The 12,020-nt window shown below is 36.6% G+C and overlaps 1 protein-coding gene across 4 annotated transcripts in view; it reads left to right on the top strand.

Annotated features, from left to right (window-relative positions):
- The first annotated feature begins 2,721 nt into the window (after positions 1-2,721).
- ankrd6b (ankyrin repeat domain 6b) overlaps positions 2,722-12,020 on the top strand; it is a 39,748-nt gene continuing 30,449 nt past the window's right edge. For 3 of the 4 annotated variants that reach the window (XM_079639668.1, XM_079639667.1, XM_079639665.1), the window contains exon 1: positions 3,072-3,207. The gene's annotated coding sequence lies outside the window, so the exon portion shown is untranslated. Of the gene's footprint in view, positions 3,208-12,020 lie in introns of all 4 variants that reach the window. The other variant, XM_079639666.1, reaches the window with a different exon arrangement.

Here is a 12,020-nt window from a genome sequence, read left to right as displayed (position 1 = left end):
AAGCAGCAGAAAATGCAGTCAGCCATCAAACCCTGCCACAAACAGCGGAGATCAGCAGGGAAGATAACGAAGGCGATGCATGTGAACAGAGTAGCAGGAGGTCTACTTATCCAGCTAAGAAAAAGCAGAAATCCAGAGTAAGGCCACATAAAGATGATTTTTGTTTAAGTTTGGGTCTGTCAACTGTTCGGAGACAGTCCGTGCTGCAATAGCAATGTGTGTAAATGCAGTAAAAAGTTGGCAAATGAAAGTTTGAAACCAGCAAAGTTGGAAAGACATTTAAGAACACGCCATGCAGATCTTGCGGACAAACCATTATCTTTTTTTCAGAGGAAGTCTCAAGAAATTCAGTCATCGGCTCAGTTACTCGGCAGAAGTGTGACACAATCACAAATTGCACTTGGCATTTTATAAAGTTTCATATTGTGTTGCCAAAGAAAAAGCGCCACACACAATTGCAGAGCGAATAATATTGCCTGTTGCACTACTAGACATAGTTAATACAGTTCTGGATGAAAAGGCATCTAAAAAAGCTAAAACTAATTCCTCTTAGTGACAATACGGTGTCAAATTGTGGATATTGCCCAGAATTTAGAAGAACAGCTCATAGTGAGACTGAAGAGGGATTTTGCTATTTAGCTGGATGAGAGCACTGACGTTGCATCAAGTGCTAAATTACTGGTTTATGTTTGGTACATTTGGCAAGGTGAATTTCTTGAAGATCTTCTGTGCTGCCTAACATTGCCTTCTACTGTAGCACGTCAGGAGCACATATTTTTGAACAATTAAATGCTTTCATAACAAAATGCGGTCTGGATAGGGCCAATTGCACTGGCAAAAATAGCGGAGTTGTCAGAAGGATTAAGGATGCAGTAGGACAGAACATTGTTTGGTATCATTGTTTTATTCATCGTGAAGCTTTGGCATCAAAAGAAATCCCACCTGAGCTTGAAGTGATGAGAGACACTGTCATAGTTGTGAATTACATTAAAGGCAGTGCTCTAGCTGACTTTTCGAGGCCCTGTGTATTGAAATGGGAGCCGAGCACAAACATTTACTCTTTCATACAGACGTGAGATGGCAGGGTGCTCAGCCGCCGAGTGTACGAATTGAGGGAAGAAATACATGCTTTTCTAACTGATAAACTGTCACATCTCGCAAGCTCATTCAGTGATGAGAAATGGCTTTTAACCCTGTCTTATCTTGCTCACATATTGTTAGAAAATAAGGGTGCTTTCACACTGGCAGTTTAGTTCGGAACGGGGCACGGTTCGCATGAAAAAAGGCTAATGTGAACGCCGTCATGTGGACCCGGGTGCGCACTGGGGTCCTGAGACTACCCGGAGGAGGCGCTCTGAGTTCGGTTGCTCCCGAACCGTGCCGGAGTTTGTGTGAATGTGAAAGCAACACGGACTCCGGTGCGCACTTGTTCAGGAAGTAAAGTGACCTGCACAGAGGTGTAAAAAGTACTCAAATGTTCCTCAAGTGAAAGTACAAGTACTGAGGGAAATTTTTACTCAAAAGTAAAAGTATCGAATCGTACTTGAGTAAAAGTAAAAAAGTACCACATTAAAATTGTACTTGAGTATTAAATAAGTAAAAGAGAAAAGATATTCTTGTTTAAGCTTTTGATCTCTAAAAACATTATGAATATAAACATTACATATATTTTGAACTCTAAAAGCTTTAGAACTGTTTGTATTTAATTATCAAACTATAAGACTACTATCTAATGCCAGTATGTAACATGCTACTCAAAGTTGTAAAACCTCGGATTCATTTAACTTAAGCAGAAGCTGATTTTCAAAATGGTGAGTGTCAAGCCTAGCTCTTTTGGGGCCTGAAAAGCAATCCTGCAGTGCTGAAAAGCCTCTCACAGGCAGCCGATGCAGGAAGAGGTGTATTAGGCTTTATAGAGATAGCAGATAGCAGGGAACGTGAGCAGAGACTCCCTAGTGTCTGAAACACAGGCCAGATATCCATCCAACTCTTTGCTGGCTTAATGTGTTGTAATTATAATAATTTGCTAAGGTATATGGCCACAAGTGCTCTTGATCCTGTGGCTGATTTTGGACTGTGTTCGCAGCTGAATCACGTTCTTCCTCCATTTTCTTCCACTGATTTACTGTTATAATTTCTCTAATTTCCAGGTCAAGGTGCTGTGCATTGTGGAAATAGATGCGACATGACGTCACTTCCAAGACCAACAATGAACATGTCTGACCAATTTCCTGGAATGTGAAAACGAATCTCATTGGCAGAATAAATAACATTTAAATTAAACTGGGCATCAGCGCAATTCAATTGGTTTGGTAATAGCAAGGGAAAATAGAATGAAGTGATCTCCAAAAGAAGTAGGCCTACTGACTGTAAATAAAATTGTAAGGAGTAAAAAGTAGGCTACTTAAAAAAAATGTTAATTAGGTAAAAGTAAAAGCATTGATTTTTAATTGTACTCAAAGTAAAAATCCCCAAAAATAATACTTAAGTACAGTAATCAAGTAAAATTACTCAAGTAGGCTACTTTACACCTCTGGATCTGCGCATGCGTTTTATCCAAATCTGTTTCAGAGCCCATGTCAAACACAGAACGCCGCTATTCCACTAGGGATCGACACCCACCAAAAAGACTTGATTTATAGTGAAAAAGAGAAGAAGAAAAAAAGAGGACATGTTTGGGGGGGAAGGAATGTTATAGCTAATGCGTTGTTACTTTAAGACATAATGTGTGGAGTCATGTAATGATGACGAAGTGATGTGCTCAAGTGAATATAAGTGAATGTGAGCATTAAAGAGATGCAAGTTCTTTCGTTCCTGAATTGATGTTTCTGACTCTTATGTCCTCTGTCTTTATAAGAAGGGAAAGACACGACAGGACGCTCCATCAGTTACCACCCACCGTCGGTGTCTGATTAATAATCCTATAATCCTTCGCCATAGTAGTGTAAATGCGCTGCATGGTTGAGGTGAAGTCTGCCTCTTCACCGCTGGATGGCACATGCATACTATGATACTAGTAGGCTACTACTCCCTCTCCTCCTCCTCCTCCTCCTTTTCCTCCTCCTCACTTCATTGCGCAGTTTGGATAATGTTTATCAAGCGCTCCACTTTTCCCACGCGCCAGTTTGCGGGATTTTGCGCGTTTCCTGGGAAATCGGTATAACACTGTTCAAGGAAGAATTCAAGTGACCGTCCTCTGTGTGTGAGGTAGGTTTGAATGAATATTAACATAGTTTTGCTTTGTTTGCTTCGTTTTTGTGTGTGTTTCTGTGCTCATCTGTGTTCACTGCTGTTTTAAGCTGTTTCCATACAATATTAACTTCGGGATGAGGAGCATGCGAGATTTGTTTGTTAGGAGCATTTCTCTCTTCTCTCACGAGCTTTAGTGAATAATAATCAGGCTGACGTGCTGTGGTTGCTGGGACAATCCTTCACAAGAATGTGCTGGACAGAACAGTAACACACACACACACACACACACACACACACACACACACACACACACACACACACACACACACACACACACACACACACACACACACACACACACACACACACACACACACACACACACACAATTACACTTGCTTTTATACAGCTATATAATAAACTCACCCACACACCCTAATCTTGACAGAAAACGTGGTGGATTTTTTATTTTATTTCATTTTGTCATATTTTGCTCACTTAGAATAAATAAATATATATTTTGCTCACTTTTGCCCCCAAAATATGGTTATTGTTACACCCACAACTGAACTATATTGTTTTTAAATGACGTTAATGATGAATGCAGCTAATGCAGGACAAACCTTGGCATTTAAAAACTATTATCAACTAGGCCTATTTATGAAGAAGCCTTTTATTTTTGAGCACAAACTACACACAAATCTGGTTGTATCCTTAATGATACAAGTTACAACCATAGCATTCCTTTCCCCATTTACCATGGTAAGTAACCAACACCATGAAACCACTGCTAAAAATACTGTACTGTACCAAAATAATATCATAATATATTATACTATACTGTACTATATTAATATATTTGACTGATTGGTATCAGCCACCAAGTTTATTTATAAATGTAATTTATTATGATTTTACATTAGGAACGATGCGTCTTAAAAATAAAGGTTCTTTATTGGCATCGATGGTTCCAAGAGGAAACTTTAACATCCATGGAACCTTTTCATTCCACAAAAGGTTCTTTATAGTGGAAAAAGATTCTTTAGATTTTTAAAATGTTCTTTACACAGAGAAAAATAAAGTTTATTTTTAAGGATGATCATTAGAGGGTTCTTTGGGGAACCAAAAAATGGTTCTTCTATGGCATTGCTGCAAAGGATCCCTTTTTGGATCCTTTATTTCTAAGAATGTATTAACTTTTGCCAAACTGTGATTATCATGTAAGAGTTTTCAGCAAATGTGTCCAATGTCTGGCCATGGTCAGAAACACATTATTTTACATGTCAGATCTGACGCTCTTTTAAAGTAAACCGCTCATCCACACCCTTATTCAGTTATGTCTGCATGAGTGTATTTCTGATGAACACAGCTGAGCTCAGTTTACAACAGTTCAACCTTCTGCTGATCAGTATTTAGTGACTATAGTGTCTGAAATGGTTTGGAATACCCTACATTGCTTTCATAAATACATCTTTATCATTATTTCCTGATATTGTTTGCCTCAAACCCTTTGTTTGATGGAGGGGTTTGTGGCTCAGATAAAGGGTGTGGTGATATCATTCAGACTCTCTATGTCTAGATTGTTTCTGGTATTGGTCATCTAAAGTACATATCTTATAACCCATTTAAACCCCATCATGGTTAATAGATAATGCTTTGTAAAACTAATAAACTACGACCATTATCATTTATTATTATTATTTTCTGTAAGACATTTCATTAAGTTTGTAGGAGAGACAGATTTTAAGATCAGTTTGCTTGAGTTTTAAAAGCTTTTGAAACAAAAAACATTCTGTGATTTTCATTTAAAGAGTAATTTAAATGCAAATTAGTGTTTCACAGAAAATAATGTTACACCATATTATTTACATATTTCAGCATATCATGTTGTTTTGGGCAGTCTGTGCCTTAATGGATGAAAATAACACCAACCACAAATATAATATTCATTTATATAGTTGATTCTCACAGAAACATGTCATGGTCATATTTCACCCCAAAAATGATGGATGGATAGATATATATAATTAAAAAGTAAATAATATTTTGCATAACTTTTAATTATGTGGAACAGAGCTTAATTGACATGAAAATAAAGTTAGAAAATTGTTATGGTCTTAAAAATAGATTTGTTTTGAAAATGAAATATGAGATGCATATGTTCTTGACAGGTTTCGTGAGATTCACCCTTTTTGTGTGGATAAAACTTAGTATAATTTAATAGATCTACTCTATGCCTCTGAGCGACACAAACTCCAGACATTTCCTGGCAAGAACATCTGTGTTCGTCCTCCAGTCCTCTGAATAGAGCTGAAAAACGAAACTCTTGCTGTACGTCGCCACAGGATTATGACTAACCATCACTGGGATTAGGTTTCAAACGGGGAAATAATCAAGACCTCTCAGGAAAAGGTGTCTAGTATAGCAGTCCCCACTCTTTATATAAAGACAGAATAATTGAGGGTTTAAACAGTATTTTAATATGATATATGGCATTCTTTAGAGTTAAATGGTTTTCAGGGCTTTTAGCTGTTGCTTGCAGAGAATGATGTCATGAAGATTAGATTTGTTAAGTGCACTTTTACGCTCTGAACCTTTCTCTGCATCATACTCGTGTTTCTCTCTCACAGGACCATAACTAAATGTACTGGTGTTGAGATGCGTGTGTGATGTGTCGGTGTTATGAAAAGGAATCTGATTAGCAGTATTGACATGTTGGTGATGAGTGAAGATGACGGAGGGCTTTGCGATTGTTAATGGACAAACTGAGCACCGTCTTGCACAGATGCTGAGGAGATATTTGCATTAGGGGTGAGCGGGGCACAACCTCACGCGGGGCTAGTTGTAACACACTTGTTTTAAATACTTCCTCACATGCCAGCATGACCAAACTTAGAGTGTTTACTGTTGCCATATCAACACTATAGAGAAACATTACGCCAAAATTCTGAAAGCTATGGAAGATATTATTGAAAATGTATTTAACCATTGCAAAAGTGAATTTCTTAGGTTAGTTTTTCATCTCTTTTTTTTGTGTTTATTTAAAATTAGACAAATCTGATATTATTTTAATCTATATCTGTTATTTAACAGTTAAGAAAAAAACATTCTTTAATGCTTCGCTATGGGTTTAAATTCCAGTTGTGCCGAGTCACTATTAAAACTATGCTATTCTGTGATGTTAGCGATATAATTCACATTAACAACTTTTGTGAATTCTATTGAGTGACCATGAGAAAGAGGTGAATAAAAGACTAAGAATCAATGTTCAGAAATGATTAATGATTATGTTTTGAACTATGCCGTAAAGCTGTGTTTTCCGGTGTGTTTGTTGTCAAACTCAAAAATGTTTATTTTTAATTGTTAAAAAAATTCCATTATTGTATATGAAAAATATTATTTTATTAAAAAATATATTTTAGTTTGTCTTGTATACCATATATATATTTTTTATTAGATCAGATAACATTTTAATCTGTCATATGGTCATGTTATAATGTACCCCACCTATGGGGCATGTTGTCACATTTCACTTCCATTCTTTCGGGGTAAATCAAGGAAAAAGTATACACTGTATGAAACAAAAAGCACATAATTGTTCTAGACGTGTGAAATTAATGTGGAAAAAAATAAATACTCTGAACCCTAAGGTTTACACAAACGGAGAAAGTCAAAAAGTGTTAGGTTGTGCCCCGCTCTCCCTTACTCTAATTTTCTTCATGACCCTCTAAAGAGATGTCAAATGTTATTTAAATATTCTATGATTACAAATGTGTCCAAATTTGATAAATAAGTACACTGTAAAGTATGATTAGTTGAGTTTACTTTTAAAAAAACAAAAAAAACAATTGCTTCAGGAAAATTAAGTGAATAAGCTTCACTCCGAATATAGAAAAAAATGTTTGGAATATAAAGAGACTTTTCCATTCAAACTTCAATCACATTTTGCACATTTTCTGAACTCTCACGATGCAGAAAGATGCAAAAAGAAAGCCTGTATTACTCAAAATAGTTTATTTGTGTACACGAACGTGTGTGTCAGTGCATAAATCTACACATGCCCTGGTCTGAGGCCTTTATCTTTGCAAGCACACACATATAAATATGTGAACATGAACATGATGAACATGCTCCTGAATACTAAACAGACTTTTCCATTCAAACTTCAATCACATTTTTTACATTTTCTGAACTCTCACGATACAGGAACCCCATGCAGACATCCAGTATATTGACCGGTTTTATGTGTCATGTTTTGTTTTCTAAAAGTGTTCTTTGTGTTTGGAACACTGCTGGAGATTGCATGAACCATTCTCTGCACCTTTTGAAGAGTTCATAAAACAATGTTTTACATCATCCAAACAAACCTGGATGCGCTTCAGAAGTGCTAGTGTGAATGATTCAAGATCAAGATTCAACACTCACATACTCAGACTAGGGCCTCATTCTTCCAGAGAAGTCAAACGACCAAATTCAGTAGCTAGTTGCATAACTCATCTCATATTTTTTTCAAGACTTTTTAAAGTCTAATTTGAATTGAAAAAGTAAGACTGATTACCTTTTATCTAACTGCTAAAAAATGGTCAAACTAAAAAATGAAAACCCAAGTTAATTTAAAAGTCTTAACCCTTGTGCCCTTAACCCTTAACACCTTTTGTGTTCCGGGTCAAAAATGACCAGCCTTTTAAAAATTGCTTGTAAATCGCTCGTTATTCCATATTATCACCAAATATTGGATTCAATCTTTTTGTCAACTTGTTTTCTTTCAATTGCACAGGTTTTGTATACATTTTTAAAACTGATGATTAATGGTAGGCCTCGTTTGTGCACAAATGCATCTCACTTTTGAGTGAAAAAAGCATTATTTGTGGATAAATTTGTCAATATATGACAAAATAAGGATATAAATTGCACAGTGTTTATCACAGTGGTGTTCTTTGATGTTTAACCAGGAAGTTTGTTTTGAAATGCTTTTATTTTGAACAACATGGCTCAAAGTCACACATGTAGCGTCTGGACCAATCAGACACACAATTATTCATCATATTTAATGACTAAGCCAGCATACGCCTCCAGACGTAGGCCCAAGCGAGCTCTAAGATGCTCTCCCCCTGATCAGTGTCAGCTTCATCCCCTGGCCGACACTATAGTCCAGAGACTGGTGGACCTCAGACACATTCCAGGAGGGGGAAGGAGACCTCAGGCCAGAGCAAACACGCCTTAATGCCGTAAAAAGGACTCTTCTCCATTCATTCATCGAAATCCAGTTACGCACCATGCTGAAGACAAAGGGTCGTAAAACTTTCCCTCTGAAAGCTGAAGGTACCATTGGCTCACAAGAAGATAAAGGCCATTGTCAGAGTGACCTCCCTCTCTTTTTTCTTTTTCTTCTTGCTTCTTCCCCTGGTTGCTGTTCGTGTGTTCGACATCCTGACCTTTCCTCCGGTGTTAATTTCCTCCACCATAACAGTAAGGCTGACATCGCAAGTTCATCATCATTTTTTCATTCTACGCGGAAGAAATTGATTGCAACTGCAACACTATCGACTCGCAGAACCATCAAGACTCTCTTGAGACTGCATCTAGACTCTCGGTCAACGGCTAAAGGCTTTATAACGAGTTCTGATTGATTATTCATATTTTCCTCTTGAGCGAATTTGCTACACAATTGTGGTGTTCCGGGTCAAAAATGACCGGCCTACAAAAAATTGCTTATAAATCTCCCGTTATGGTATATTATCAACAAATATTGGATTCAATCTTTTTTTATCAACTTGTTTTTTACCAAATAGGGCTGGTTTTATATTTATTTTTGGAACTGATTGATCGTAGATCTCAGATCTTCGATCTGAAGATGAAGTTCATCTCTGTGTAAAAGAAAGCCTGTAATACTCAAAATAGTTTGTTTGTGTACATGAATGTGTGCGTGTCTGTGCATAAATCCACACATGCACAGGTCTGAGGCCTTTATCTTTCCAAGCACACATGTAAATATGTGAACATGATGAACATGTTCCTGAACACTAAATATTTCTCTTATTTTCGATCTCCCCCATTCATATTCAATGGATAGTCATTTTTGACTAATATAAGCTCAGATGAATAAGGCTTAAAATCAGTCAGTTTAAATACTGAAAAAATAAAATGAAATGCAGGCCTGTCCTAATTGAAAGAAAACAAGTTGACAAAAATATTGAAGCAATATTTGGTGATAATATAGAGTAATGAGATAATTATAAGCACTTTTTGTCAGGCTGGTCAAAGTTGGATTAAAACTTACTTGCTTAGTAAGATTTAATCTAATGTGATAATGTTAACTAGCATTTTCAGGAAAAAGAAAATCCACTCCGGATCAAAATGACCTGAACGCAACATGAGTGTTTTAAAATAGTGGCTAAGTTAATGCAATTATCCTCAGAAAACCTATCTGAAATATTTGAGTAATGTCAAAAACAAATGAAGTCAAATACTTTTTGTAGTTATTTAATTATTATTCAAGTTACTAATTAGTTAACAGTGAGGACAGCATATCTGATAATGTCATTAAAAATACTGTTTATAGATCATGTGTGATGAGAAGTCCATATGAAGATCCTTTTCATCTCCGTGCGTGCCGTAACTCTGTCTGACGTAGCCTAGCTTAGCACAAAGACTGGAGGTAAACAGCTCCAGCTAGCATACTGCCTCTCAATAAATGACAAAATAACGCCAACATTTTCCTATTTACATGTTGTGATTTGTATAGTCACAGCGTGTCCAAATAACAAGGTCATATGAGACAGAGCCATCTTCTAACCATATACGTACCGGGAACTATATTCTCAGAAGGCGAAGCACTGCTACTTCTGTGGAGTGATTTGCTCGCAGCACCTGAGCCCCGTGGTAAGGAGCAGAGAGTTCGCTCAGTGTTGCGCTAATCCCTCCGCCCAAGTAAAGCATTAAGCTTTACAAATAGAATTTTAACTCCTAAAAAGTTGAGAATGTTTTTCCCTTTTATTTTTGGGGAAAGCATGACACAGCTGTATTTATGAGCCATGTATCCTGTTACTATGAGTAATGTTTCAGGGTGTGAACAGGCCATTGTTTAGGGTTTGCCACTGTCTGGGACTGTATATAACATGAGAAGTCCTCCTATATAACTTGAGAACTCCTCGTCCTGGGAACCCGTCAAAGACACGGATGGCTGTGTGGTGTTGAGGATCTGTCTACACTTGCTCATGTCAGCTCTCTGAATGAATTATTACCACAGTGCATTTGTGGCCCTTTCAGTGGTCATCAATATACGTCATAAATCTCTCTGCTGTCTTTGAAGTTTTTGACTTGAAGGACCTGGGGTTTAGATTGTAGCTTTGTACATTTCAAAGCACTTATTTAATCAGGTTTGTATCATGTGGAATCCGTTACAGCTGTTGATGCCGAATTTAAGGAATTAGTGTTAATGCTGCATGGTGTTGTAGGGATGCTAATGATTATTCAACTATCGATTAATTGTTGATAATAATTTAATCTATAAAATCAGTCGATATCGATAATTATCGCTATAAATGTCAAATCTTTATTTCTTTAAATTTTCAAGGCTGATTTTTGCTCCTGAGGCAGTTTTGAAACCAGACCATTAATTGTTTTTAAACAACTCTTTATTGTCAGAAGAATTTTGAATTGTTCATACCTTTCCAGTCATTTTTCCTTAAAATAAATATCTTAGAAAAATGTATTTCTTAGTTTCTGCATGTGCTAACGGGTGATATTGTTAAAGTCATGAAACAGTTTTGTGTTGCCTGACTTTGACGTGTTTCTCCAGCACAGTTTGCAATGGAGGCTGCAATATTAAAAATATTACATGTTTTGTCTCTTAGAAATGCACATTTGACAGTCGCTTGAGTTGACAATATCTATAGCTTGAGTTAGGATGCAGATGTACATTTATGTTCATTATCAAAAACAGTAACATTTGTAAAAACTGTAACAACCTAATTTTTATATGATAGCCTACAATTTTAATATTCTTTAATATGAGTTTCATAAAATTGAACCATTGGTCATCCATGGTAGCATACATTTAGATCATGATAACCACAGGTAAAACCATGCATATAGCACTTCAATACCATGGTAAAATGTAACTATATGGTATTTGTATGAAAAACAGGAGCCTAAATACATTTAGAAATGCACAAATCCATTTTAATAAATGCTAATTATATCCCATTACTCCTTTAATAAATGTCTACAATAATAATATAAGAAAATTCCATATCCCACATTGCTGGCCCAATACCATGGTGCAGTGAGAGTTACTACAGTAAATCCATGGTAAATTATGGCGATTTAAATTGAAAAGCCTTCTGACTGTATCATTGCACACAGTGTTTCGCTAGCTTAAATCACGAAGACATTCATGTTCACGAGGAATCGCATCTGCCGAGTGGATAAATTGTCTGTGTGACGTGGTTCAAATGAGTAGCACTGGTTCGTTCCGCTTTTACCACATAAACATTATATAGAATATTAATCAAACTCGTTATCCCTTGGTGCTGTGCTTTGGTGCAAAATGCATTGCATGTTATTTAGTTAATTTTAAGGAATACATTTCTTGATCTGTATCATTTAACAATATATGTTAAGTTGAAGCTGTATAACTGTTGTCATTTGCTGACCTTGGGGCGTTACCCTGTGTAAATCAAGGGAAAGTGTCAAGAAAATTCATGCACACAGGAAACACAGCATGTGCCCGTGAGTCAAACACAACATGATCAAATGACATTTCTCAAGTCTTTGCCAAAACTAGGTGTAAATACTCAGTGTCAGCGTGAAATCAGTCTGTCAAA

Source organism: Phoxinus phoxinus (assembly GCF_949152265.1).
Source record: "Phoxinus phoxinus genome assembly, chromosome: 16".
NCBI classification, from domain to species: Eukaryota; Metazoa; Chordata; class Actinopteri; order Cypriniformes; family Leuciscidae; genus Phoxinus; species Phoxinus phoxinus.
This window is presented reverse-complemented; position numbering and strand designations above follow the sequence as displayed.